At 43.2% G+C, this 26055-nt stretch overlaps 1 protein-coding gene across 3 annotated transcripts in view; it reads left to right on the forward strand.

Moving 5' to 3' along the window:
- The first annotated feature begins 2104 nt into the window (after positions 1-2104).
- Positions 2105-26055, forward strand: part of Plekhf2 (pleckstrin homology and FYVE domain containing 2) — a 32981-nt gene continuing 9030 nt past the window's right edge. Inside the window, exons 1-2 of one of the 3 annotated variants that reach the window (XM_069991101.1) lie at positions 2105-2446; positions 3405-3530. The gene's annotated coding sequence lies outside the window, so the exon portion shown is untranslated. Of the gene's footprint in view, positions 2447-3216; positions 3271-3404; positions 3531-26055 lie in introns of those variants that run through there. The other 2 variants (XM_069991103.1, XM_069991102.1) reach the window with 2 other exon arrangements.

A 26055-nucleotide genomic window follows, 5' to 3' on the forward strand; every position in this document is an offset into this window, starting at 1 on the left:
TAATAGAAGCCTTGGGAAGGTTGGGGGGAAGGGGTGCAGGTCCTGGGGCTTGAACTCAGGGCCTGAGCTTTTTTTGCTCAAGGCTAAGTGCTCTACCACTTGAGCACCTCCCAGATTTTTGTGATTAACTGGAGATGTAAGACTCACATACTTTGAACCATGATCTTCAGATCTCATCCTCAGGATATAGATGTGAACCACTAGCACCTGGCTATAAATCCTATTCTATTTTGGAAGCAAAGAGATTGAAGGCAAGGAGGATGACTCCTCAAGTGGATGGCAGTGCTGTTTATACAGTTAAGACTATGAGACCAACAAGTGCTGGGGACTAAGAAGGAGGAGTTAAAATCCAGGATTTGCCATTTCCCATAGAAACCTCAGTGACTAGAGATTTCCATACCTGTCTGCATGACTCGGTAAATAAGTATGCCTTGGGGAGTATACAACTCAGGGAGGGCACAGGGTATGTACAGTACAAAGAAAAAAACACATCTCCCTATACATATACTACTACTGATTTTTGTATGTTTTAATAAATAATGATTAAATTGTAAATATACATATAAACACATTATATAATATATATGCTTTATTTCACAGGTATACAGCCCTTACCTTACACCAAGAATGTGCTTTACAAATATTAATTCATTTCATCTTCTTAATGATTCTGTGAGGAACATAATATTTACTAATCCTATTTTACTAAAGAAGAACATAATATTTGAGTGTGCCCAAGGATACAGATAGTTGGAGGCAAAGCCAAGATTTTGAGTAGTCATTCTGGCTCACCATCTATGTACTTTTGATTTTTGGTGGTACTGGTATTTGAACTCAGTCTTTGGCTTGCTAGTAGTGTGTATTGTAAAGTAAATAAGTGTGTTGGTGGAGGAAGGGTGATGTTTTTACTGATGGGATGAGTGATTAAGAATGTTCAGTGCCTATTATTGTAGACTAGACCTTAGAGGACCAATTAGACTATAGCAATTCCCAATTTTCAGATTTAAAGGGATCTTAGCATTTAGCCCAGCCCTTTTTCACTGATAAATATTTTGATGCATGTGAGGATAATGAGGCTAAATGAAAAGCCCTGGCAATACCTGCATCTGTCTAGATAGAGCTCCAATACATGAATAGAGACAGTGTGTGATGGTGATCCTTTGCCTATTTAAAAAAAAATGGTTCATCTTTGTTAAGTTTGTTCTAGTTAATGAAAACCTTGGTTTCAGAGACACTGGAAAGGCGAAGATGGGAAGCAGAAAGTCTGGAGAATTCCAAATCGAAGAGCAGATGGAAAAAGAGCTGAGCTCAGACCTGCCCATCTATGTGTGCTTGTTTGGTGGTGGCTCCAATTTAACAGCCAAGGTGAGTGAAACATACACCCCCCACACACCCCTCCAATAATAAAACAAAGGAGATACAGGACTTACTAAACACTATTTCCACCCCGCCCCATTCCTCAGGATCCCAAATACCTTTGCTATCACACACACACAGTACCACACCTGCGCTCAGCTCACAGCTGCTGGGAGGCAAACCGGGGAGGACAAGTTTAACAAACCCCCGGTTACAGATTCTAGGCAAGTGGGGAGCTGAGGAGAGTTCTGGAAAGATCCGTCCTGAAGCATGCACTCATGGGGAGCCTGTGGGCGTAGTGACCGCGAATTTCCCCGGCACCCCGCGTTTCGGAGGCTTCGGGGAGAGTAAATGGGAGGCGTGGCCGCACTGGTGGGGGCCAGCAAACCATTGTCTGCACCGACGCCTCTGGGCATCCAAGTCCAGGCTGGCTTTTCCGCTCGGAATTCCCAGCGGAGGCCTGCAGGGGGGTGGAAGGAAAGGGGGCGGTTTCCTTTCATTCTTGTAACCTCCATGAGAACTTCTTACACAGCTTAACAGTACTTTCCAGAGGCTTCTCCTGACCAGAAAAGTCAGGCCTGGCGACCACGCGCGCCTCTAAGTCGCTCGGCACGCGACTCAGCGCGCGGCGGAGGGGAAAGGCTCCGCCTCGGACGGCCCCCCAGTGGGCGTGGCCTCCAGGGAAGCCCCGCCCCCGGGCGCGTCGCGCGGGACGAGAGGGCGGGGCGAGGAAACCAGGAAGAAAGGCGAGTGGCGAGGAGGGCGCGTGTCCTCGTGCGCGCGCACCCGCGCCTAGCGTGTGGGCGGGGGCGCGCTTGTGCGCGCGCAGGCGAAGCCCGCCCAGACGGCCGTTGTGGGGTTTCTCGGGAGGGGCGGGGGAGTCACCTGCGAGCTTCGGCGCCTGCCGGCTGCTCGCCCGCCGGCTGCTCGCCCGCCTGCCGCGTCTAGGTGGTGCGGACTGCGCGGGGCTGCGGGCCGCACACGCCCGGAAAGGCCGGGGCTGGGAGCGAGCCAAGAGTCTGCGCCCGGAGTCGGCTACGAGGAAGAGTCGGACGTTCGCTGCCGCCGCCGCTGCCCGCGCCCAGCTCGGGTAGGTGAGGTCGGGGTCGGGCACCCGCCGAGGACCGGCAGCCTGGGACGAGAGAAGCGAAAGTTTGCGGGCGGAGCGCTGCCTCCCGCGGGCCCGGGGCGGTCCCGCCGCGCGGGGAGGCGTCTTGGTCGCGGGCGGCGGCGGCGGCGGCGGACGCCATGTTGGGGGCTGTGAGAACCGGGGCGCTCCCGGGCCGCTCCCCGGAGGCTGGGGCCGCACGCCGCCGCCGTCCCGTCACGCGCGGCCGCGGCCGCCGTCAGGGCCGGAGGTCGGCCGGGAGACGCGGGCCCGCGGGGCTGCGGGCGGGGGCGCGCTGGGGCGGGCCGGGCCGGGCCCGGGGCGCCGGGGCCCGGGGGAAGTTGTGGGTCTGAGGACTGCGGAGTCCCCGCGTTCTGTGTGCGGAAAGTTTGCAGGCTGTGCGCGTCCGGAGGGACGCGGTCGCGGGAGGGGAGCGCGGCCCCGCAGGCGCTGGCAGGGACCGTGGCTGTCAGGGGTGGTTGGTGGGTTTGACTTTGGCCAAGTTTTTCGTCTGACACTGTGGTGAAGCCCGAGCTCGCGGCCGGAGCTGCGGGTGCTGCGGGAGCGGCCGCCGCGCGCCACGGCCCCGCGGCGGTACATGGCGTGCGCCGGGAAGGTTACCCCAAAACAAAATCCCCGCTTCTCAGCCATCGGACCCGAAAAGTACGCTTTAAAATCACCAAGTGCCCTCTTCAGTATGTGTTACCACGTCGCTGTAGAGACTCACATTAGAGAGCGACGCAGACGCTGAGCATTTTAACAGGCGTGTGGTGGTCTCCGAAGAAGGCCATGCGAGCTTGACACTGGTGGGCTTCTCCCCCTCCCTTTGGTTCTCGTGTACCCTGTTTTGAGCGCTTACCGTTTTCTGTACTCCGGGAAGCTTATGGGGTCCTCAGGTCAATTCGGTATTAACAAAGGCTTCTATTTTTAATCTCTTTAGGTCATGACAACACCGAGAGGTGAATAGTATTAAATTACTTATTCGGAAAGCACATGTAATCGCCTCAAAAAAGAGAAGTGTGCTGACTAAGCCATCAAAAGTAAGCATTCTGCATGAATGACCCCAGTAAGTGAAGAAAAAATACTTTTATAAAGACGGCTTTAAAGTTTTGTTAAATAAACCGAAGGACTCTTCTTGACTGCAAATACAGTAAACCCTAAAACATGTCTTGGGGAATTTCTCTCTTTAATCTTCAATAGCTAAAAATACGTTCTGCTTGAATTTAATGATTGCTAATTTCCTTAGTTCTTCAGAATCTTTTTTTGTTTTTTGTCATATATGTGTACATATGTACACACACACAATTTTTTTGTTTGTTTTTGGGTCTGGTCTTGGGGCCTGAACTCTGGGCCTGGGCGCTGTTCCTCAGCTCTTCCTAGCGCTCTACCACTTGAGCCACAGCGCCACTTCCGGCTTTTTTTCTTTTCTTTCTTTCTTTCTTTTTTTTTTTTTTGCTTATGTGGTGCTGGGGAATCGAACCAAGGGCCTCAGGCATGCAAGGCAAGCGCTCTACCACTGAGCCACTTTCCCAGCCCCCCCACACAATTTTTGAGGACTAAATTTAGAAATGAGTTGTCTTAACTGATATCAGAAATCTAGGTATTTAAGTGGGGCCCTAGGACTGAAACCCTCTCATTTTTCCTCTAGTGTGTCATTGTAGGATACTCAGTTTCTGTGCCAGTCTTTGGCTACCTTGTCTGTTCTTGTTACTGCTTCTGATTTGAATATGATTTTGTATAAAACCCTTTTTTCCCAGAGTGTTGACTTACAGAGGTTCGTGTACTGAAGTTTTTCCTCTTAAAAATGATCACTAAAGCCTGCCCTTTCCCTTTCTCTCCTGAAATTGGTTAACTTCTTCCATAGTATCCCAGTAAATATTGCATGGATCTGTAATGGCCCATCCTTAGCGGCAGGCATCATCACATGTCGTCTGATTTGCCTGTCCATCCCTGGCAAGCTGAAAACATAGTTGCTCAGGAAAACAGTGTAAATGGATGCGTACACGTGTTTATTCTTTATAAGTATGCTTCATGAGTTTACCGATTAAATTTTCATGGGAGTGATGACTCATTTGTCTTTGTGGTATTTTCCCTAGTACATGCTATGAATTACATTAAATTGACAGATTGATTGGTCACTCTTTAGAATTTGCCTTTATATAACTCAATGAATTTTGGCCTGGGATTACAGATGATTGAAGGGGTGACACTGATCAAGATGCATTGTACACTTAAATTGACTTGTTGAATTGAAATCCCTTTGTACAACTGTTTAAAAAGAGATAAAAGAATCACTGGGTTTGGGTCCAGGACACAGTTTTTTCCACCACCACCCCTACTTTCTTTTTTTAAGAGTATATGATTTTTATTTAATCGTTTTTATTTCTTTCATTTTGAGGTTCAATATGTACAAGTTGTTGCCCAGGTATCTTAGTGATAGTAGAAAAGTTGTATTTGTAGCTTAGCAAAGTGAAGTGCATAATAGATTAAGTAGCAGGTGACATTCATTTCTGAACAGAATTTTAGTAGGGTTCACTGACTCTGATTTTTCCCCCTCCCTCTGTTTCAGCCTACTTACATGTATGACTCTATTCCTTAACCTTGTTAATATTTGGAATCATTCCAGTCTTATGTGGCCAGGTGGTAAAGCACGGGCCAGCTCTCTATTTCTTTTTCCATCATACCTTGTGAAGCAGCTCTTTGCCCTCACAGGCCTCTCCAGTCCTCTCAGGCTGTTGCTCTTCCTCTTTCCTTAACCTTTGCTGGATATAACTGGTTAATTCTTGTAAAGATGAGCATTTATTTTTTATTTTTTTGTGCAGGTCCTGGGGCTGAACTAGGCCTGGTTGTTATCCCTGCGTTTCTTTTAGTCAAGGCTAGTGCTCTACAATTTTGAGCCACAGCGCCACTTCTAGATTTTTCTGAGTAGTTTATTGGAGATAAGAGTCTCATGGACTTTCCTTCCTGGGCTGGCCTTGAATCACAATCCACAATCCTCAGATCTCAATCTCCTGAGTAGCTAGGATTATAGGTGTGAGCCACTGGCACCTGGCGGCATTTACTTTTTCTACCTCTGTCCCTGGTTCATCTTTTTTGTTGGCTTTTGGAATGAAACTATCTTAACCTGTTTCATTTAAACCTGTTTTTGTATGTTTCATGTTTTTATTAACTGTTATGCATGTATGTACAGATGAGGTTTCACTCTATAGCCCAGTCTAGCCTCCAATTCAAAAACTTGGTTGCCTTCTGAGTTTTGGAATTATAAGTGTTTGATTCTCATAACCTGGCTTTGTATTTTACTTTTTACCTCTGTGCTTTTCAATAGTTTTTTTTTTTAATACTTTTTTTTTTTTTCCATTTTGTTCCTAAATTTAAAAGCTTTCTAGCCAGGTATGCTGACTCAAACCTGTAATCCTAGCTGCTTAGGCAATGGGGATTGGAAGATTATGGTTTGAAGCCAACCCAGGCAAAAAAATTTATAGGATGCCATCTCAGCCAGTAGCTGAATGTACTTGAATACGTCTGTGATACCGTTGACATGGAGAAGCACAAATAAGAGGGTCAAAAGCTAGGCCTGACCAGCGATAAAGTGAGACTCAAAAATAACCTAGTCAAAGCCGGGCGCTGGTGGCTCACGCCTGTAATCCTAGCTACTCAGGAGGCTGAGATCTGAGGATCGCGGTTCAAAGCCAGCCCGGGCAGGAGAGACCGTGAGACTCCTATCTCAAATAAACCACCAGAAAACCGGAAGTGGCGCTGTAGCTCAAGTGGTAGAGCGCTCGCCTTGAGCTGAAGAGCTGAAGGACAGCGCCCAGGCCCAGAGTTCAAGCCCCACGACCGACAAAAAAAAAAAAAAAAAAAAAAAAAAATAACCTAGTCAAAAAGGGGCTGGTGGAGTGGCTCAAAGGGTAGAACCTGTGCTAAGGCCCTGAGTACTGTCAAAAACCAAAAGCTTTTTTTGATCATGTGTTCATTTAAAAATAAAAAATGTCAAAATATCATTACTATGGTAGTCTACCTCTGTAATTGTGATACTCAGAGTTTGAGGCCAGCCTTAGGTACACAGCAAGACCTTAGCTTGAAAAATAAAAAGTCCAGAACTAGGCAGTTGCTATACTATTTGAGCCCTATTTGTGATTTTGTTTTTGCCATAAGGTCAGTCTGCTGGGATTACAGGTCTGTATTATCACATTCAGATTTTTCCTTTTTTTTTTTTTTTTTTTTTTTTTTTTTTTTTTTGGGTCCGGTCATGGGGCCTGAACTCTGGGCCTGGGCGCTGTCCCTCAGCTCTTCAGCTCAAGGCTAGCGCTCTACCACTTGAGCCACAGCGCCACCTCCGGCTTTTTTCTTTTTGCTTATGTGGTGCTGAGGAATCGAACCCAGGGCCTCAGGCATGCAAGGCAAGCGCTCTACCACTGAGCCACCTTCCCAGCCCCTCCTTTTTTTATTAGTATATATTAAATACACGAAAGAATGGGCTTCATTGTGACATTTTCGTATGCATTTTACTTTATGGTGTAAATCTATATAAAAACAAACAGGTTTATGCTATACATGTTGTTTAGAAACTCTTAGTTAATAAGATTTTTATAGCAATTTTTTATTGTGATTAAATGATTATATAAATTTTACAAATTTCACAGTATTGTGGGATAGTGATACTTAGGTAAAGTCAGAAACACATTCTAACCTTCATGGGGCAAATTGTCTTTATCATGGTCTATAAAGTTTATGAGTTCTATGAGCTTTGACAATACAGTTATTTCTTCCACATCGGGTGATATGTACATTTCTTTCCTTTTGCTTAGTGTCAAGCTGTTCCCTCTTTCCTGCTCATTCCCTTCCTCCCATCGCTGCCATTGAGTTGCTTAGTTTGTTTTGATCAGTGACCAATGCAGCTGGTCCTGCTGTTGTATGTTTTCCTGTTTCCCTCTGTTTCTGTGTCCTAGTTTCCCTCTGATGTGCACATATATACCATATATGTGGTCAACAGCATGAAGTCATTTAGTAATGATTTGATCAGATGAGTGGAGGTCCTTTGTTTCTCAAGTCTTGTTTCCTTTGTTGTATCACCTTATCTTTTGGATAAGATTTTTATTTGACATTAAATATTTATCAATTTTCTTTCAAAAGCTGACTGAAAAATCTGTAAGTATACCATGATTTATTTAATTAGCTTTATACTGTTTTGGCTTTTTAATATTGTAGACAGAACTACAATGAAATCCATGTGAACAGCTTTTTTTTTTTTTTTTGGTCTGGTCAAGGGGCCTGAACTCTGGGCCTGGGCGCTGTCCCTCAGCTCTTCAGCTGAAGGCTAGCATTCTACCACTTGAGTCACAGTGCCACTTCGGTCTTTTTTTTTTTTTGTCGGTCGTGGGGCTTGAACTCTGGGCAACGGTCTTTTTCTTTTTTACTTATATGGTGCTGAGGAATCAAACCCAGGTCTTCATGTATGAAAGGCAAGCGCTCTACCACTGAGCCACCTTGCCAGCCTTCATGTGAACAGCTTTGTACACAGATCTAATTCTTTTTGGAGTATGTTTTTAGAAATAGAATTGTTGTGTAAACTTTTTAAAGTACTATTTGTCAAGGTGACATTTAGAAAAGTTATTCCAGTATATTCTACCAGGAATAGCAGTGTCCATTTTCTCTACATCTTGGGTGAATAAAGTATCACTTTTTATTTTGCTATTGTTACTTTGTTTATAACTGAATGTCAACATTTTCTTGTTCTTTTTCTTTTTTTTTTTTTTTTTTTTGTCAGTCCTGGGGCTTGACTCTGAGCTTGGGCACTGTCCCTCAGCTCTTCAGCTCAAGGCTAGCGCTCTATCCACTTGAGCCACAGCACCACTTCCAGCTTTTTTCTTTTTGCTTATGTAGTGCTGAGGAATCGAACCCAGGGCTTCATGCATGCAAGACAAGTGCTCTACCACAGAGCCACCTTCCCAGCCCCACACTACTGCTTTTCTAATGGTTTATTGAAGATAAGAGTCTCACAGAGTTTCCTGTGTGGGCTGGCTTTGAACCATGATCCTTAGATCTGAGCCTCCTGAGAAGCTAGGATTATATGAGCCTGTGGCTCATGCCTATATATTTCTATATATTACTCATTTTCAGGTAATTTTCAGATTTATTTTGTATGCTTTAAAAAGTTATCCTTTGTGTCTGTAATCATTTTAGTGGTTAATTGAAATTAAGTCTTCACAGATTTTCCTGCCTGAGCTTTGAACTACTATCCTCAGATCTCAGCCTCTTGAGTAGCAAAGATTACAAGCGTCAACTACCAGTGCCTAGCTTTTTTTTTTTTTGTTGGTTGTGGGGCCTGAACTCTGAGCCTGGGCACTGTCCCTCAGCTCTTCAGCTGTAGACTAGCACTCTACCACTTGAGCCTCAGCCCCACTTCCGGCTTTTTCTGCTTATGTGGTGCTGAGGAATTGAACTGAATGCCTCATGCATGCAAGGCAAGCACTTTACCACTGAGCCACTTCCCAGCCCCCCCTTTTTTTTTTTTTTGACATTACTAGAGTTTGAACTGGAGCCTTGTGCTTGCTCTGCTTGCTTCCTTGCTTGCCTGATTGCCCACTTGCTGGCTTGCTTGCTCACTTGCTGACTTGCTTAGCTGGTACCCTACCACTTGAGCCATACCTCAAGCTTTACTTTTTCTGGTTCCTTTTGGAGATGAATTCTCTCGGGCTTTTCTGGTACGGCTGGCTTTGAACAAAATTCATGTCAAATCTTAGCTTTTGGAGTAATTAGGATTACAGGTGTAAGCCCTGGCTCTCTGGCTGATTTCTCCTGCAGTTTTACTTAGTTTGATTTAGCTTATATGTAGGAGATTTCATTGCTATCTCCTGCTTTTTAAAAGAGGTGTTACTTTAAATTTCAGTCATCTTCCCTTTGTCTTCCACATATCAACAAGCATCTCTAGGCGGATGATTACCAAATAAATCTCTGTCCTAGAACCGCCTGTTCCTCTTGGAACTCAACATCTTTGTCTGACATGGTTGTCTTGTAGAGAACCTGATTTCTTCACCCTCCTGCAACAGAGCATCTGCCCACTAGTTTATGCTTAATCTTTGAAACATATTTTCTCTACATATGAACTAGTTTCTAAGTCTTACCTGCTTTTCCTCATAAATCTTCTGTTTTCCTTTTCTGTTATAGTAGTCCAGGCTTTTTTTTTTTTTTAATAGTTGTACTGTGGTTTGAACTCAGGCCTTTGTGCTTGTCAGGCAGGTACTGTACTGATGGAATCAGTCCTCCAGACCTTGTTATTTTATTTTTTTAAAAGAAATATCTTAGGGGCTGGGAAGTTGGCTCAGTGGTAGAGCGCTTGCCTTGCATGCATGAGGCCCTGGGTTCGATTCCTCAGCACCACATAAGCAAAAAGAAAAAAGCCGGAAGTGGCGCTGTGGCTCAAGTGGTAGAGCGCTAGCCTTGAGCTGAAGAGCTGAGGGACAGCGCTCAGGCCCAGAGTTCAGGCCCCACGACTAGACCCCAAAAAAAAGAAATATCTTAGGGCTGAGTGCCGGTGGCTTATGCCTGTAATCCTAGCTACTCAGTAAGTGGTGTGAGCCACAGCGCTTGGCAAGATGTATTATATAAAATATGACATTTTCATGTATAGTGTACTTTGCTTTGGTACCTTTTATTTAGAGACTATGGTAATACTTTTTTGTGTGTTTGCCTATACCACATGCTCTTCAGCTTCTTTACTCAGGGCTGACAGTTTTATCACTCAAGCCCCATCTCCATTTCGTGTAATACTTTTTTGACTGGTGTCTTTGCCTCAATTTTGCTTCTTCATGTACTCTCTCGTCTTTCTATATACTGCTTCTGTGTATTAAATTTTTTCCACTTAAAATCTTTTGTCTTTTAGTCAAATACAATTTTTTGTCATTGAATGTAATAAAATACAAACTCTTTAGTCTGATGCTTTCTTTCCTGGTTGGTTATCTCCTTATTTTACAGAATTTCTATTTTACTGTGGCTTCCTTTTTTTTTTTTTTTTTTTTTTTTTTTTAGAACTTCTATTTTACTATCATACCTTATCCTGATTTTGTCTTCTCTATTTTAGGCTCAAATATTTTCTATCTTGGGAGCAGATTTTTGTACTATCATCTATTTTTGGCAGTTTGAACTACTTTTGCTTTAAGGCCCAGCTTAAATTTATAGTCTCTTAAGGTATGGTACTAGGATGACTGGATCAAGAAGTATGGTACATATTTTATACATAATGGAATATTCTTTAGAAAGAGTATTATGTCATTGGCAGGGAAATAGATGGACCTAGAACAACTAAGTCAAGCTCAGAGGGACAAATGGTTCATGTTTTCTCTTGTGGAATCTATATCTCTAAAGTACAACTATGCAGAGCTCTATGCATTTATAGACAAACTGACTAATGGAGGGTATACTGAGGGGTGGAATCCAAAGGCATAGTTCCTCTAAACAACTAACGTGTTTATCAAAACAAATACCAGGAAGTAGAACCATGTTTTTGGGAGTGGGCATAGGGGAGGCGAGCACAAGAATGGAGGGGAGGGGCCAGGAAGGTGGCTCAGTGGTAGAGCACTTGCCTTGCATGCATGAGGCCCTGGGTTCAATTCCTCAGCACCACATAAGCAAAAAAAAGAAAAAAGCCAGAAGTGGCACCGTGGCTTAAGTGGTAGAGCGTTAGCCTTGAGCTGAAGAGCTGAAGGACAGCGCCCAGGCCCAGAGTTCAGGTCCCATGACCACCGGATCCCCCCCACCCCCCACCCCAAAAAAAGGGAAGAGGTTAATCAAATGTAGTCATTATAGTCAAAGTACATTATGTAAAAAATGAAGTATATGGCCGGGCACTGGTGGCTCATGCCTGTAATCCTAGCTACACACGAAGATGAGATCTGAAGATCAAGGTTCAAGATAGCCTGGCAGTAAAGTCCATGAGACTCCCAATAAACCACCAGAAAACCAGAAGTGGGTCTGTGGCTCAAGTGGTAGAGTGCTAGTCTTGAACTGAAGAGCTGAGGGATAGCACCCAGGCTTAAGTGCAAGACTCAGGACCAGAGGGGAAAAAAAAGAACTATGTTACTTGAGGGTAAGGATGGGAGGGGGAAAATGGGGTAATGAGGAAGGAGTGACATTGACCAAGAAGTATTGTACTCATAACCTGACTTACAAAAAACCTTTGTAAACTACTTAATAAACAATAGTAAAGATTTGGTCCTAGGTATTCCACTTGGTACAAATTACATCATAGTACAGTTCTTTGGCCTTGAGACCTTCATTGCTCTTTAAAACAGGTGTTTTTTTTTTAAGCATACATTAATTGTACAAGGGGGAGTTAGCTCATTGTGACATTTCCGTATATGTACACAGTATACCCATTAATTTCACTTCCTCTGTTAGTCTCCCTTAACCTCTCCTTCATCCTTCTTAAAAGTTTTCACTAGTTTTATTTTCATATATATCTTTGACTGTCTTTGCCGTATCTCTTCTGCTAATACCCACCCCTCAACAGAGCCTGTTTTACTCTCCAGTCATTCTTTTTTTTAAGAATTTTTATTAGACGTACTAAGGTGTTTCACTATGGTATTTCACATGTGCATAAATTCTATTTTAAGTAATAATTTCCTCTATCAATTAAAATTATACCTCAATGCAACCCTTTGGCCCTGGGACTGCCTTTCTCTGGGCCTGGGCGCTGTCCCTCAGCTCTTCAGCTCAAGGCTAGCACTCTACCACTTGAGCCACAGTGCCACTTACGGCTTTTTTCTTTTTGCTTATGTGGTGCTGAGGAATCGAACCAAGGGCCTCAGGCATGCAAGGCAAGCACTCCACCACTGAGCCACCTTCCCAGCCCCCTTTTCATTCTTTTTTTTTTTGTCGGTCGTGGGGCTTGAACTCTGGGCCTGGGCGCTGTCCCTCAGCTCTTCAGCTCAAGGCAAGCGCTCTACCACTTGAGCTACAGTGCCACTTCCGGTTTTCTAGTGGTTTATTGGAGATAGGAGTCTCACGGTCTTTCCATCTCGGCCTCCTGAGTAGCTAGGATTACAGGGGTGAGCCACCGGCGCCCGGCAGTATTATTTTTTCTTTTGACAGTTACTTCCATTATTCTCATTCTTATTCAGAACACACCTGAGTGATACATACTTCTATTTTATTTTTTATTTTTTTGGGGGGTCCGGTCGTGGGGCCTGACTCTGGGCCTGGGTGCTGTCCCTCAGCTCTTCAGCTCAAGGCTAGCACTGTATCACTTGAACCACAGCGTCACTTTTGTGTTTTTTTTTCCCTGCTTATGTGGTGCTGAGGAATCGAACCCAGGGCCTCAGGCATGCAAGGCAAGCACTTTACCACTGAGCCACCTTCCCAGCCCAGAGGAGTGATGCATGCTCCTATATTAGCTCAAGAATATAGCTGTCTTTTCTTTTTTTGGGGGGGGGGTTCCAGTCATGGGCCTGAACTCTGGGCCTGGGCACTGTCCCTCAGCTCTTCAGCTCAAGGCTAGCCCTCTACCACTTGAGCCACAGCGCCACTTCCGGCTTTTTGTTTTCTTCTGGTTATGTGGTGCTGAGGAATCGAACCCAGGGCCTTATGCATGCAAGGCAAGCGCTCTACCACTGAGCCACCTTCCCAGCCCCCTGAATCTATTCTTTCTATTTCCATTGCCATCTTCAGACTCTTCACCTTTCCCCACAACTAACTTTACAACTAGATCCTGCTTTCAGTTTCTTTCTCTCAGTTTGTCCTTTCTTGTTTCTAATTTTCTAACAAAAATCCAGATCAAAGCAGGCCACTTCTCCCAGAAATGGAAGAAAGCCATTTCAGGCATCAACAAGAAAAGAAACTTCAACAGGTAGCTCATCTTTCTTCCTCTTTTTCCCTTACTCTAAATAGCTTCCTACATCTGCTGCATCTGTACCCTGTAACTATTTTATAGTTTATTTTTTTATTTAAAAAACTGTTTTTACTTTTTTTCCTATTGAAAGTTTATGTGTTCTTTCAGATATTAAAATACTACATTGTCATACCCTTTTTTGCTTCCTCACTGCTTTGTTTTTATTTTTTTATTTTATTTATTTATTTTTTGGGGGTCCAGTCGTGGGGCCTGAACTCTGGGCCTGGGCGCTGTCCCTCAGCTCTTCAGCTCAAGGCTAGCACTCTACCACTTGAGCCACAGCGCCACTTCCGGCTTTTTTCTTATGTGGTGCTGAGGAATCGAACCCAGGGCTTCGAGCATGCAAGGCAAGCACTCTACCACTGAGCCTCCTTCCCAGCCCATGCTTTGTTTTTATTAATAGTACTTTATGTGTTTTATCTTAAACCTTATGGTTTATCTCTTAATTCTCAATGTATAGTTCATTCTTTTTCCCTACTTAGCATAAAACTTTAAATGTAGTGAGCTATTCTTAGTGGTACTAAAGAAAATTTGGTAGAAATGTGATAGGATAGCCAATTTTCAATTGAGCTTTACCAATTTATTTTTCAAATGTTATACAGTGCTCTTTACAGCTGTTAGTACTATACCAATGACTATATACAGTTTTTGAAATGATGTAATTTTTCTCTCAGTTTTGATTATGGAAATTGCATATATCATCATTTTTTATTTACTGAACAGCTGTTCTTTTTGGAGAGGGAGGAAGAAATCATTTATATATATGTGGTCTTGATACAGATATTTTTAAAAACAGGATCTTCCATGCCCAGTACTTAGAAGACATTATTTACATATATTTAAATATACAGGGTGTGGTTCCTATTTTCTGTGAGAATTTGCAGTTATTAAAAATGAAGTCATTGATCTTTAGTAAATCCAGATTGAAAAGCTGCTTGTCACTTCTGACTGCAGATCATATTCCGCTCAGTGTACTTCGCTAATATATGTATGCAAGCATTTATGCAGGTGCTTTTGGGAATACATGGTTGTAGGAAATAACAGTTTACAGGAGCCTCCAAACCTGTTTGAAGTAAGTAGGAATTTAGATTTTTATGAAACATAATTAAGTGACACAAATAAAATGGTGTAAGAATTTAAAGATTAAAACAGTACCTGTGAGTCTATTGAGCTGAGTGCCTCTTAAGAGACTGGAGAGCAAGAGAGAGAGAATATTGTTGATTTTAAAAATAGGGAAGGAAGCCTAAAACATTGATAACAGTAGTTTAGTAGACTATAGCAAAGCAAGCACAGGTAAAGCTAGACATATATATAGACTGCAGAAGCTTAGGACTTGACTGTGAAAGTCTTTAGAAATTGGTAAAGGAAAATGGGTTCTCATTATTAAAAAAAGGAACAAGCCGGGCGCTGGTGGCTCACGCCTGTAATCCTAGCTACTCAGGAGGCTGAGATCTGAGGATTGCAGTTCAAAGCCAGCCTGGGCAGGAGAGACCGTGAGACTCCTATCTCCAGTAAACCACCAGAAAACCGGAAGTGGCGCTGTAGCTCAAGTGGTAGAGCGCTCACCTTGAGCTGAAGAGCTGAGGGACAGCGCCCAAGCCCAGAGTTCAAGCCCCACGACCGACCAAAAAAAAAAAAAGGAACAAACTTTCATGCTTTATATTCACACTTAATAAAGCTGAATTGAGAAGAAATTACACTTTGAATCACTTGTAGAAAGTTTATTTAAAAAAAAAATCTCTCCAAACTGCCAAATATTCCTGGTACTGAAACATTGACTATTTTAAAATCGGTCATGGAAGGAAAAAGTAAATACATTTAATCAACACACATGTGGTAGACACATTTATATTTTACTTTCATTTAAATAATGTTAATTTTGTTAAGCAAAATTGCATCCGTTTTTGCCAAAAATAAAAAGTTGTGTACTAGTAAAGCAGTTTTCCTATGGCTTCACAGGTAGCCCCCTTATGCTCCTTTCATTCTACTATGCTGCCTTTAAAAATAAATATTCCGGGGCTGGGAAGGTGGCTCAGTGGTAGAGCGCTTGCTTTGCATGCTCAAGGCCCTGGGTTCGATTCCTCAGCACCACATAAGCAAAAAGAAAAAAGCTGGAAGTGGCGCTGTGGCTCAAGTGGTAGAGCGCTAGCCTTGAGCTGAAGAGCTGAGGGACAGCGCCCAGGCCCAGAGTTCAGGCCCCACGACCTGACCCAAAAGAATAAATAAATAAATAAATAAATATTCCAAGCCAGGCACCAGTGGCTTATGCCTGTAATCCTGGCTACTCAGGAGGCTGAGATGTGAGGATCAAGGTTCAAAGCCATTCCGGGCAGGAAAGTCGGTGAGACTCTTATCTTCAATAAACCACGAGAAAACTGGAAGTGGCGCTGTGACTCAAGCGGTAGGGCGCTCACCTTGAGCTGAAGAGTGCAGGGACAGCGCCCAAGCCCAGAGTTCAAGCCCTATGACCGACCAAAAATTTCTAGAAATATTTCACTCAGGTGGACCTTAAAGGTATTTATAGTTTGCTCTGGTGGAAAGGAACAGAGACATTTTGTCTTTTAGTAAAATTTAACATTCCAAACTTTGCTAAAATTTCAACAATTCCTTCTTTGCTTTGTCACACTAAGAATTTATGTAGACTCTTTGTTAGTAATTAGGTTATACAGCTATTAAAAGTAAGAATTGTTTTTGTCTTTTGCAAATGGAAAGGGTAGGCACTCAGAATATTTAGATGTATTGAGAGTAAGTACACGGATCTAAAGAATGAATTGGAGTTGTCTGAAGACCCCACATCTGTGTCTATGTTGATTCTGTAAACCTATTGGGGATGAGAACTTGGTCATTGTGGAGGATTGTAACACTGCAGGTACAGAGCCCAAATTACTTGGGACTTTTTTTTTTTTTTTTGTCGGTTGTGGGGCTTGAACCGCGATGCTCAGATCTCAGCCTCCTGAGTAGCTAGGATTACAGGCGTGAGCCACCAACGCCCGGCTCACTTGGGACTTTCTTTAGTCCCTTACCTCTGTATCTAAGGTCTGGATTGTATTCAGGTAAACTTTTGGACTGTACTGTTAAGCTTAGCGGAGAAGTTCTAAAGCTTCTATCAACACTAAGGCTGAGAATGTTGTGAGATAGCTGGGCACTGGTGGCTCACACCTATAATCCTAGCTACGGTGATCCTAGATCACGGTTCAAAGCTAGCCTGGACAAGAAAGTCCATGAAACTCTTTATCTCCAGTAAACCACCAGAAAACCAGAAGTGGCGTTGTGGCTCAAGTGGTAGAGCACTAAGGGACAGCGCCCAGGCCCAGAGTTCAAGCCACACAACCCACCAAAAAAAAGAAAAAAGAAAAAAAAGTTGTGAGATAACATCTAAATCTATATAGAAGATATTGCATCCCCATAACCCTACCTACTTATAGTCCCCACAAATGTATTTGACAAATGAATTGATACTAATGTATTTTTTGCTGTGTGAATGTAAGGTTTATGTAATCTTTTCCACATTAGAACATGATATTCAGAATAAATTGAGTTGTATTCCAATACTAAGTATTATTTGGCTGAGAACTATTACTCCCTTTGGATCAAGAGTTGTGATTTGCCCTGAAAGATAACATATATTTTTCCAAGGAGGATATATCTTTTGTGGTTTGTTGTTTTTAAAAGTTCTTTTGGGTGGTCTGGGAAGGTGGCTCAGTGGTAGAGTGCTTGCCTCGCATGCATGAGGCCCTGGGTTTGATTCCTCAGCACCACATAAACAGAAAAAGCCAGAAGTGGCACTGTGGCTCAAGTAGTAGATTGCTAGCATTGGGCTGAAGAGCTGAGGGACAGCACCCAGGCCCAGAGTTCAGGCCCCACAACCAATCAAAAAAAAAAAAAGTTAATTTTGGTGGGCATCCCCATTGGAGACTTAAGACAGGGCTTCCTACCTCTGAGCTACACATCCCTCCCATGTTTTTCTCTTATTTTCTTTACTGTTGCTCTTTCCCTTTCCTTTGATATTTTTTGTGAAGTTTCAACTCAGCAGTAACACAGATTTTAAAATGTTTATTGATGTTAAGACAGCCAAAGTTTGATTAGAAATAATAGGCAAATAAGACTTGCAGCATATCAGAAATATGGTCCAAGCACTTTTTTGTTGTTGTTTGTTGGTTGTGGGGCTTTTGAACTCTGGGCCTGGGCACTGTCCCTGAGCTCTTCAGCTCAAGGCAAGCGTTTTACCACTTGCCACAATGCCACTTCCAGTTTTCTGGTGGTTAATCGGAGATGAGAGTCTCACGTACTTTCCTACTGGCTTTGAACCCAGTTCTCCAATCTCAGCCTCCTGAGTAGCTAGGACTACAGGTGTGAGCCACTAGCTCCCTGTCCACTTACTATTAAAGACAGAAGAACCCTACTGATTATATTTTTTTATTCAAGGCTCCGAGAGAGAGAGAGAGAGAGAGAGAGAGAGAGAGAGAGAGAGAGAGAGAGAGAGAGAGAGTTGTGCACATGCGAACTGAGTGCCCTAGTATACCAGATAGGTGCTCTACCACTTCAGCAATCTATAGTCCCTTTTCTTTTTTCGTGTCAGTGCTGGGGCTTGAATTTGGGGCCCAAGCACTGTCCCTGACGGCTTAAGGCAAACTCTCTACTACTTGAGCCACAGTTCCACTTGTGACATTTTGTTGTTAAAGATGAGAGTCTCATGGATTTTCCTGCCTGGGCTGGATTTGAACTGTGATCCTCAGATTTCAACCTCCCAAGTAGTTAGGATTTCCAGTATAAGTCATCAGCATCCAACATTTCTTGGTCTTGATTTATGCCTGTATTAACCTGGGTTTCTATCCTCCTACTAATGCTTCCAGTATTGCTAAGGATGACAGGTGTGTGCTATTATACCGTTGTCATTGTTTGAGATGAAGTCTGAAGAACTTTTTGCCAGGGGTTGGTCTTTTTTTTTTTTTTTTTTTGGTGGGTTGTAGGCATGAACTCGGCCTGGGCACTGTCCCTCAGCTCTTCAGCTCAACGTTAGCGCTCTACCACTTGAGCCACAGTGCCACTTCCGGCTTTTTCTGCTTATGTGGTGCTGAGGAATCAAGCCCAGGGCCTCATGCATGCAAGGCAAGTACTCTACCACTGAGCCACCTTCCCAGCCCCCAGGAGTTGGTCTTGAATTATCTTCTGATCTTCACCTCCCAAGTAGCTGTGATTACAGACTTGAGCCACCATACCTGACTTTTTTTTTGTTGTTGTTGTTTTTTTTGTTTTGTTTTTTTGGGTCCGGTTGTGGGGCCTGAACTCTGGGCCTGGGCGCTGTCCCTCAGCTCTTCAGCTCAAGGCTAGCGCTCTACCACTTGAGCCACAGCGCTACTTCCGGCTTTTTTTTCTTTTGCTTATGTGGTGCTGAGGAATCGAACCCAGGGCCTCAGGCATGCAAGGCAAGCGCTTTACCACTGAGCCACCTTCCCAGCCCTAGACTTTTTTTTTTTTTTTTTGGTTGGTTGTGAGGCTTGAACTCTGAGCCTGGGCACTGTCCCTACACTCTTCAGCTCAAGGTGAGCGCTCTACCACTTGAGCCACAGCACCACTTCCAGTTTTCTAATGCTTTATTGGAGATAAGAGTCCCAGGATGTTCCTGCCCTGGCTGGCTTTGAACTGTGATTCTCAGATCTCAGCCTCCTGACTAGCTAGGATTACAGGTGTGAGCCAACGGCGCCCGGCTAGGCTGGCACTCTTAACTCTTGGGCCAAACCTCCAGCCTTGCTTTTTTAAAAAAATTTTTATTATGAAAATACCATACAGAGGAGTTACAGTTACATGGGCAAGATGAGTACATTTCTTATCAAGCATTGTTGCTTCCTCCTTTGTTTCCTCTTCCTGTCCCTTCCCATATCCCACCTCCCCCCCTCCCCCAAGATTTTTTTTTTTTTTTTGTCAGTCATGGGGCTTGAACTCTGGGCCTGGGCGCTGTCCCTCAGCTCTTCAGCTCAAGGCTAGCGCTCTACCACTTGAGCCATAGCACCACTTCAGCCTTGCTTTCTTTAGATTATTTTGGAAGTGGAGTCTAGTGAACTTTTCTGTGGGCTTATCTTGAATTACGGTTCTCTGGATCTTAGCATCCTGAGTTGCTTGAATTTATAGGTGCGAGCCATATCACCTACTTTTTTTTTAAGGGCTGTTAAGTAATTGTATGAAATCACTTATCTAGTGTTAGAGTCAAGATTAGAATTCAGGTCTTGTGGTTCATAGTTTATTGGATTTCCCCCCCCCCCCCCCCACACACTGTGCCTGCATTGTTGAATTTGAATACTGAAGCTCACTAATATCAGATATCAGAGGTATACGTTAGGAATAAATTTAAATGAGTTTTTGTTTCAAGCTCACCTGTAAGGATGAGATAAGAAGTATTGATTTTCAGTAGGAAGAACTGGGACAAAGTAGTCTTGACAGTTGGGTGTCTTCTCAGTTGTAAATAGAATTCTTTGTCTTTTAAAAAAAGCTTTTGTGTCTTCTAGCATTACATTTTCTTTTTTGTCTTCCTGGGGCTGAATAGCATTATATTTTTAACAGGTGGTAAACACTTAAGAACACAATTCTTTGGAAAAGTTACCACAAGGGCTGGGAAGGTGGCTCAGTGGTAGAGCTTGCCTTGCACGCCTGAGGCCCTGGGTTCGATTCCTCAGCACCACATAAGCAGAAAAAGCCGGAAGTGGCGCTATGGCTCATGTGGTAGAGTGCTAGCCTTGAGCTGTAGAGCTGAGGGACAGCGCCCAGGCTCAGAGTTCAGGCCCCACGACCGGACCAAAAAAAAAAAAAAAAAAAAAAATGTTACCACAAGACTAGTACAGAGTGTGGACAAGGATATATTTGTGTAGATTTAAATGCAATTCCTACAAGCAGTTGTGAAGGCAATAACTTGAAATCTTTTAAACTAATATGTAAAAGCTACCTTTATAAAAAGATAGGTTTTTCTCACAGTTCTTAAGTTTTGCTATGAGTTAGTGCTGTCAAATTTTTGCTGGAAAAGAAGATTAAAGGAGGCCGGGCGCTGGTGGCTCACGCCTGTAATCCTAGCTACTCAGGAGGCTGAGATCTGAGGATCACGGTTCAAAGCCAGCCCGGGCAGGAGAGACCGTGAGACTCCTATCTCCAATAAACCACCAGAAAACCGGAAGTGGCGCTGTAGCTCAAGTGGTAGAGTGCTCGCCTTGAGCTGAAGAGCTGAGGGACAGCGCCAGGCCCAGAGTTCAAGGCCCACGACCGACAAAAAAAAAAAAAAAAAAAAAGAAGATTAAAGGAAGTCAAGGACTATTCATTGGAACTAATAAAGTTTTGTTCCTCTCTTCTCTCCTCTTCTCCCTCCTTTTTTCCCCTCCCCCTCTCGAGCTGAAGCTGTTCTTAACTCAGGACACTCTCCCTTAGCTTTTTCACTCAAGGTAGCCACTTCCAGCTAATTGGAGAGAAGAGTGTCATAGCCTTTCCTTTCCTGGCTGGTTTCAAAACCTTGAACCTCTGATCTCATCCTCCTGACTACCTAGGATTATAGACATAAGCCACTGTGGCACCCAGTTTATATATGCAGTTTTCAGGGAAACTATGTGGTACCCTTCCCCCCCTTTTAATTTCTCCAGGATATATTTGTGTAGATAAAAATTCAGTTTGGTAGAGTGCTTGCCTAGCATGCCTGAAGCCCTGGGATCACTTCCTTAGTACCACATAAACAGAAAATGCCAGAAGTGGTGCTGTGGCTCAAGTGGTAGAGCACTAGCAAAAGAAGCTCAGAGACAATGGCCAGGCCTTAAGTTGAAGGCCCAGGACTGGCAAAAAAAAAAAAAAAAAAAAAAAATCAGCCTTTTCATGTTTCACTATTTACTTTGTGACCTTGTAGCAAGTTAATCTCTGAGAGTTGTGAAAGCACATTGAGAAGCTGTCCTTGTTCTCCATTATCTGCCATTCTGACTTCCTTTATTGTCCTTTATTTTTTTTTTTTTTGACATTACCAGAGTTTGAACTCAGGACCTTGTGTTTGCTGGGCTTGCTTCCCTGCTTCCCTGCTTGTCTGCCTGCCTGCCTGCTTGCTTGCTTGTTTGCTCACTTGCTTAGCTGGCGTTCTACCACTAACACTACACCTGAGTTTTACTTTTTCTGGGTTTTTTTGGAGATAAATTTGCTCAAGCTTTCCTGGTAGGGCAGGCTTTGAACCAAGATCATATCTAATCTCAGCCCTTGGGGTAATTAGGATTACAGGCAAGAGTCACCTGCACCGGCTGAGTCCTGTTTGTTTATTTAGTTATTTTCAATTAGTTCCATATCAGGCTGTTTGGTGGTTAGTTCCACATCAGGCTGTTTGGTGGTTAGTTGGAGAGAAGGATCCCTCGGACTTCCTTGCCTGGGCCGTTTTTTTGAACAATCCTCAGATCTTAGCCTCCTAAATAGCTAGGGTAACAGATGTGAGCCACTGGTGCCTGGCTTATTTTGTTTTCTTCTAAATTGGCAATTGAGATTGAACCCAGAATTTAGCACCTGAGCTGTGTCTCCAGTACTTTTTGCTTTTAGTATAACCTCCTTGTTCCCCTATAGCACTTTTATCCTCCCCAGCTTCTGGGCTCTTATCTTCCTACCCCCACTTCTGGAATAGATAGACCCACAGACATGTACCATTAGCCAGGCTTGTTTTTTCAGACTCAATAATTTATTTTTATTTTATTTTACTTTATTGCGGTTGTAGGGCTTGAACTCAGGGCCTGGGCGCTGTCCCTGAGCCTCTTTGTGCTTAAACAAGGCTAGTGCTCTATCACTTGAGCCACAGGGCCACTTCTGGGTTTTGAGTAGTTAATTGGAGATAAGAGTCTCACAGGGACTTTTCTGCCCAGGCTAACTTCACACTGTGATCTTCAGATTTCAGCTCTTGAATAGTAAGGATTACGGTGTGAGCCACTAGGACCTGGCTCTTACTAACTTTTTAAAAATTCTGTCTAGTTCCTCCTATCTCCGTTTTCTTGGTTAGCTGGGATCACAGGCCTGCTGCATCAGGTTATAATAGAGTTTTTTTTTCTGAAGTGGTTGAATGTGAAAAGAAATAGAAATTACATTTCTATCAATAGTACTTAGAAAACAGTATAAAAATGAGATTAGATTCAAAGTGGCAACAGAAGTATATGCTATCTAGGAACCTACTTAAAAAGAAATACTGTACCCCTCTGTACAGTATGTTCACAAAAAATAAAAATTAAAATTAAAAAACTAGAATAGAAAAAAAAAAAGAATCTCACAGACTTTTCTGCCCAGGCTGGATTTGAAACATAAACCTCCTAAGTAGCTAGGATTTCAGGTATGAGTCATGGGTGCCCAGTCTAGGCATCCTACTTTAATAAAGCTTCCTCAGCCATTAAAAAAAAAATACCTTAACCATCTTTGAAAATGTAATTTCTTGCTGGGCACCGAGGCTCATACCTGTAATCCTAGCTACTCAGGAGGCTGAGATCTGAGAATTGAGGTTCAAAGCGATCCCGGGCAGGAAAGAAAGTCTGTGAGACTCTTATCTTCAGTAAACCACTAGAAAACCAGAAGTGACACTGTGGCTCAAGTGGTAGAGTGTTTGCCTTGAGCTGAAGAGCGCAGAGACAGCGGCCAAGCCCAGAGTTCATGCCCCATGACCAACCAAAAAAACCAAAAATTCAAGCCCCATGACTGATCCAAAAAAACCCAACACAATAATAATTTTTTTTTTTTGGTCGGTCGTGGGGCTTGAACTCTGGGACTGAGCGCTGTCCCTCAGCTCCTACTAGCTCAAGGCTAGCACTCTACCACTTGAGCTGCAGTGCCATTTCTGGTTTTCTTGTAGGTTATTGGAGGTAAGAGTTTCACAGACTTCCTTGCCTGGGCTGGATTTGAACCGCAATCCTCAGATCTCAGCCTCCTGAGTAGCTAGGATTACAAGTGTGAGCCACTGTCGCCCTGCTAATAGTAATTTCTTATTAGGAGAAACTACCAGACTAGAGGCCATAGAAGATATGACACTTTGCACTGGGTTCTGGTGGCTCACACTTGTGATCCTAGCTACTTAGGAGGCTAAGATCTGAGAATTGTGGTTTGAAGCCGGCCTGGACAGGAAAGGCTATGAGATTCTTATCTACAAGAAACTACTCACAAATAGCCAGAAGTGGAGCTGTGGCTCAAGTGGTTAAAAGAAGCTCAGGAACAGTGCCCAGAACTGGTTTAAAAAACAAAAAAAACAACCCCCCCCCCAAAAAAAAACACTTTGGGAAGAAACACTGACTCTGACTACTCAAAACAGTGAATTTAGTCACTAATTTATGGTTATAGTCTGAGTTCTATCAGTATTTCAGCAAGGTTTTTTGCTGTTTATTCTTTCATTTTGATTTAAAAATGCTAAAATAGAAAAGCCTTATTTACACATTAAAATTACATAGGAAGCTTTAAAAATATTCTAGCACCCAGACAGTTCTGTACCTCTGATCAATAAAATCAGGTTATCTGGGGAAGGATCTAATTTTCAGTATTTTTTAACTTTTGATATTTATCAGCCCATTCATCTTAATTGTGGCTTTCAGATTTTACAAATTATAATTGTAATATTGATATTTGGCAGACGTTATCATTTCTAAGAGATCTTCTGGAGAAAAAAAATTACTTATTAAAAGTGAACAGAGGGTTGGGGATTTAGCTCAGTGGAAGAGCGTTTGTCTGGCAAGCGCAAGGCCCTGAGTTCAGTCCTCAGCTGTGGGGAAAAAAGAAAGGCAAACTTTTTTAGCTGGGTGTTGGTGGCTCATTCCTGTAATCCTAGCTACTCAGGAGGCTGAGATCTGAGGATCGAATTTCAAAACTAGCCCCAACAAAAAAGTCTCATGAGACGCCTCTCCAGTTAACTACTAGAAAACTGTAAGTAGCACTGTGGCCCAAAGTGGTAGAGCGCGAGCCTTGAGCAAAAGAGTTCAGGGATAGCACCAGACCCTGAGTTCAAGCCCTATAACTGACCAGAAAAAAACAAAAAACAAAACTTAGTAGAACAAAACTTACTTTAGCTGCCAGTTACCACGTGACTTCACTGGATGTTTATAAATCTAAGATATATTCATTGGAGCTTCATGGCCAAGAATCCTGGTTCTGGGTCATAACACTTGCCATCATTAAAAGAAAGTAGCATAGGCACTGGTTCATGTCTATAATCCTTCCTGTTTAGGAGGCTGAGATCTGAGGATCACAGTTCAAATCAGCCAAATTAAGAAAGTCCAAGAGACAGTTGTGGTCCCTCCCCGTCCCCCTGCTGGTCCTGGGGCTTGAACTCAGCTTGGACACTTGTCCCTTAGCTTCTTTTGCTCAAGGCTAGCTCTCTTCCACTTGAGCCACAGTGCCACTTTTGGCTTCTTATGAGTGGTTTTTGAACCATAGTCCTCAGGTCTCAGCCTCCTGAGTAGCTCGGATTATAGGTGTGAGCCACTGGTGCCTGGGTCATGAAACTCTTTGTCTCCAGTTAACCACCAAAATACTGGAAGTGGAGCTGTGGCTCAGGTTGTAGAGTGCTATCCTTAAACAAAAAAAAGTTAAGGGGCAGCATTCAGGCTCTGAGTTAAAAGTCCTAGTGCTGAAGATAGTCTTTTTCCTGGAAGATGGCTTTAAAACATTTTTTTCCCCTAATGTATGGGTTCTTATGGGTAGGTCCATTTTTGCTCTCAGAATAGTGTTTCCTGCAGAAATCCTAATTCCTTATCTTTCCTTATAATCTTTGATTTTTTTTTCCCTTCCCTTTCTCTTCTCCCTTCTTTTGACAGTACTAGGGTTTAAATTCTGGGCTTTATACGTGCTATTTTGCACTCTATTCTCTATAAGTCCATCTCCAGGCCTTTTTTTCACTGGTTATTTTGAGACATAGGGTCTCACTTTTACCCAGCCATCCTAGAGCTCAGCCCTCTTATTTTATTTTTCCCACTATATTTGGGCTGGCTGGCATGTGCAGTCACATCCAGCTTCTTCCACTGAGATAGAATATTGAAAACTTTTTTTGTCTGTGCTGGTCTAGAACTGCAGTCCTCTATCTAGGTCTCTGTATGTTTCATAACTGGCATGTGCCACTGCAACTAGATATTGGCTGAGGATTCTCAAACATTTTGCCCAGTCTGGCTTTGAACTATGACTCTTCCTGAGTAGTTAGTATTAACACATGTGAGCCAGCATGCCCAGCTGGTCTTGTTTCCTTATATCTTGAAGCAGTTTTTCTGTTTCATTCTCCTCGGAATTAACCATTGTTCATTGTTTCCAACTAGGTTAAGTTACATAGTTCTTTTTTTTCTTTCAATTTTATTTTATTGTAAAGATGTGTACAGAAGGGTTACAGTTACATAGGTAATGAGTACATTCTTGTCAAACAGTGGCATGTTTGTTTTTTTTGTTGTTGTTCTTTTTTTTGTTTTTTTGTTTTTTGTTTTTTTTGCCCTTCATGGGGCTTGAATTTAGGGCCTGAGTGCTGTCCCTGAGCTTCTTTTACTCAAGGCTAGCTTTTTACCACTTTAAGCCACAGTGCCACTTCTGGCTTTTTCCAAGTAGTTTATTGGAGTTGAGAGTCTCGTGGCCTTTCCTGCCCCAGTTGGCTTGGAACCACGATCCTGACTTCATCCTCCTGAATAACTGGATTACAGGTGTGGACCATCAGTGCTTGGCAATGTTAGTTCTTTTTTTTTTTTTTTGGTCGGTCATGGGG

Source organism: Dipodomys merriami, unplaced genomic scaffold (genome assembly GCF_024711535.1).
Source record: "Dipodomys merriami isolate MVZ:Mamm:240054 unplaced genomic scaffold, mDipMer1.0.p SCAF_4, whole genome shotgun sequence".
NCBI classification, from domain to species: Eukaryota; Metazoa; Chordata; class Mammalia; order Rodentia; family Heteromyidae; genus Dipodomys; species Dipodomys merriami.